Genomic DNA, 3,746 nt, shown 5'->3' with positions numbered 1-3,746 from the left:
GGAGTCTCATTCTGTCACCCAGGCTGGATGGACTGCAGTGGTGCCATATCGGCTCACTGCAACCTCCACCTCCTGGGTTCAAGCGATTCTCCTGCCTCAGCCTCCCGAGTAGCTGGGATCACAGGCGCCCACCAACATGCCCAGCTGATTTTTGTGTTTTTAGTTGAGACAGGGTTTCACCATGTTGACCAGGCTGACCTCAACTCCTGACCTCGTGATCTACTCCCTCAACCTCCCAAAGTGCTGGGATTACAGGTGTAAGCCACCATGCCTGGCCACGTTACTTTCCTTTTTTTAAAAAAAAACTTTTTTTGACATTGTTTCAGACTTTCAAAAATATTGAAAATTATATTATGAAGAATTTCTGTGTACGCTTCACTTAAATTCCCCAAATGTAAATACTTCTTATGCTTGCTTTATTTTTCTTCCTCTACTGCGCATGCATGAGATACTTTATTTTGACATGTTTAAAGTTGCAGAGAGGATGTTACATTATGAGTGTTTCCTAAAATACAAGTATGTTTTCTTTCATAACCATAGTAGAACAAGCTATCAATATCAAGGAAATTAACATTGATAAAATGCTAGAATCTGGAGAACTAATTCAAATTTTCCAATTGTTCCACTATTATTGGTTGTTGTTCAGAATTCATTCCAGGATCATGTTTAATTGTCTGACATTAATTTCTGTAAAATAGAGCTGTGATGCTGGCATTCTGTTCAAACATCTTTATTGTCTTGCTTTGTCACACGAACCAAGTAAAAAATCGTCTCTCATATGAAATTATCCTTATTAAATGTTTAGCTTATCTCTGCAGATGTTTCTCACACTACTACTCTTCTCATATCCTAAACTCCACTCAAACTGATTTAGACAATTTTATATCACAGTTAGTAGTGACTGGAGTACCAAGTTCAGCCAGTTCCTTTCCTTTGAAATAAGTGGTTAATTTGATGTTTCACTGTTTCTTTCAAATGGACCAGGCTTGGATGTTAAGTGTCTTCAACTAATTATTTGAACTAATATGTATTTATTCAACATTAGATATTTTTACTTTTTTATTGACACATAATACATGTACATCATTTTAAGGCACATATGATAATTTGATACATTTTCACATCATCAGATCAGGGTAATTAGAGTATTCATCACCTTAAATATTTATCTTTTTTATGCTAAGAACATTAGAATTGTTTTCTTAGCTATTTTGAAACGAAATAGATTAATGTTAACTCTAGGCACCCTATTGATCTATTGAATACCAGGTCTTAATTCTTCCAACTGTATGTTTGTTTCCATTAATTAACCTCTCTGCATCCACTCCTCCCTACTACCCTTCCTGTCTTCTGGTAACCAGCAATCTACTCTCCCTTTTCATGACATCCACTATTTTAGCTCCTACATACAAGTGAAAATATGTGATTATTTTTCATCTTATGGTTTCATCTCTAGTGAATAATGAAGTGAAAATACTTTCCATTACATATGCATTGCTCAAATTAAGCTTCTTTAAAAACAACTCAGTTATTATTTATACTACTGAAAATTTCCATTTATATAAATAAGTATAAAATTTAAAAATACCAAGCCTAAAATGAGAAATAGTTTGAAATATTTTATAGCCTTTACTCAATGCTTACTTGATAGAATATTATTGCCTTGTTTTAGAATAGCAGATTTATTCAAATTATTTTTAAATAATTTCATATGTTTATGACATATATTAATAATTTAGCATTCACTCTCATTTTTGAGTGAAGCTAATCTTAGCTATTTAAGGGTTAGGGTCAAGATCTTTCAAAGCATCAGCCACATCACTGGAGTAATGCTTGCAGACTTTCATGTGATTAATATTAATGGAAAATATGGATGCCAATATCACAATGGGTTATACTCTGTGTATGTACCATATATGCATGAACTTGGTATTTTATGCTTTGATACATTTTGTGTTATTTCTACATATGTATCTAGATATATATTATATATGCATTTGCATTATTTTTATATGTCCTTAATAAGAACAATGAGAAAGTTTATGAATTTTGTTCCAGTTGGATTTTGTGTTTTCCAAACAGCAAGGATATTTTCATTCCCATATCACTCCAAGTTTCTTAACTCTCACATATCACATCCAAAGCAATTCTTTCTAAATCCTCTAAGAGAATACTAAACAAGAATATTGTAAATTATTAAATATTTATTGGCTACTTCATATGTTAAAGGCCTGTGTTAGCTAAAAACTGTAAAGATAAATAAATCCTAGCTTCTACTTTTAAATGATAGATAGTCAATCATGTGAGAAGGAAAGATACACTAAATATACAAATTGCTATAATACAAATCAGAATATAATACATATTATTTTAAACACAGAAGAAACAAACCCATTTGTCTATTAAAAAAAAACCTGTTTTAAAAAAGAATAAAAACATTTTAATACAGTTAAGGCAATTTTAAATACATCATAGAATTTTGAAGCTAGAAATTTGCTAAAAGTAAATAAAAATATGAACTGTAAAATGCAGAAACATTGCAAATGAAAAATCTTAAAGTGTTATTTGAATTTTATTTCCTAGTTAACATTGCTGAGGAAATAATGAGCAGTAGGCAAGTTTTCCTTCCCTGATGAGGTAATGCACTTTAGCTAATGTTTGTTTCTTAACTAAAACCCACATCTGATCTTAATCCTATAACTTGAAACAATTTTCAGTAAATCCCAATTTGCAGCCTGCAGCAATTGCAGTTCAATTAATATCATTGACAGTGACGTGGCCAAAAGGAGGGTAGAAACCCCCATGGTTTAGCAAGACTTGCAATCAAACTACAGGTCCTTAGCAATTACCTCACTGAATAGAGATTTTATTAGTCAATTAGCATTGCCTCACCCCATCCCATTGATGACACATAACAGAAACCCGTTTTTGTTAAATGGTAAACAAGATAAAGAAGCAAAAGATTTTCGCCTTTGAAAAGCTCAGCTCAGTTCATTGTATGTTCCCATGGGATGTTGTTTTAAGCGTTAGAGTTGGAAATGTGGCAGAAGGAAAATGGCATTTAACAATAGGAAATACTTACCTGCCTCCCTTTGAAGGCTACAGCCTCACATCTTACAGCTCCTGGAAAGGCATGTTTCTTAGAACATGCATCTCTACATTTACAATGGCAGCACCATATCTGCTTGCTTTAGTAACAATCTCCGGCATTTTTCATAAGTCTAAGAATCTGTGGGCTTGTCAGCTACAAAGATGCTCTTTAACTTATTAACTGAGAGAATATTATATGGAACTCATTAAGAGGGAATACCTAATAAATTCTGTCTTGGACTATTATAAAACCTCTTTCTAAACACAGCTGCAGCTTTCTGGTACATTCATTTGCAGGCTCAACAGCTCTTTCTTTCAAAAATCACCAGGCTCCACTCTGTTCACTGGCATCTTAGAAGTTTTCAAATTTTTAGACGAATTAATTTAAATATCCAAATATTTATGTGAAATTTTCTAAGAAATACTTGTGAAACATGCACCATTGCAAAATAAACTACGGATGTAAATAAGCCAAAATCTAATATTACACATAAACATGCAAGGAGGCAGGAGAAGGCAGTAGAAAGACCCTTGGACTGAAAGTGATAGTACCTGAGCTACCGTTTTGGATTTGCCATTTAAACCTCCTTGCACACTTTGACAAATAATATTTCTTATCTTCAGTTTCCCTATTTTTAAAAAGGAAATAATATAAA

The sequence above is a fragment of the Cebus imitator genome, unplaced genomic scaffold (assembly GCF_001604975.1).
Source record: "Cebus imitator isolate Cc_AM_T3 unplaced genomic scaffold, Cebus_imitator-1.0 Scaffold40, whole genome shotgun sequence".
NCBI classification, from domain to species: domain Eukaryota; kingdom Metazoa; phylum Chordata; class Mammalia; order Primates; family Cebidae; genus Cebus; species Cebus imitator.
Note: the sequence above shows the minus strand (reverse complement) of the source record.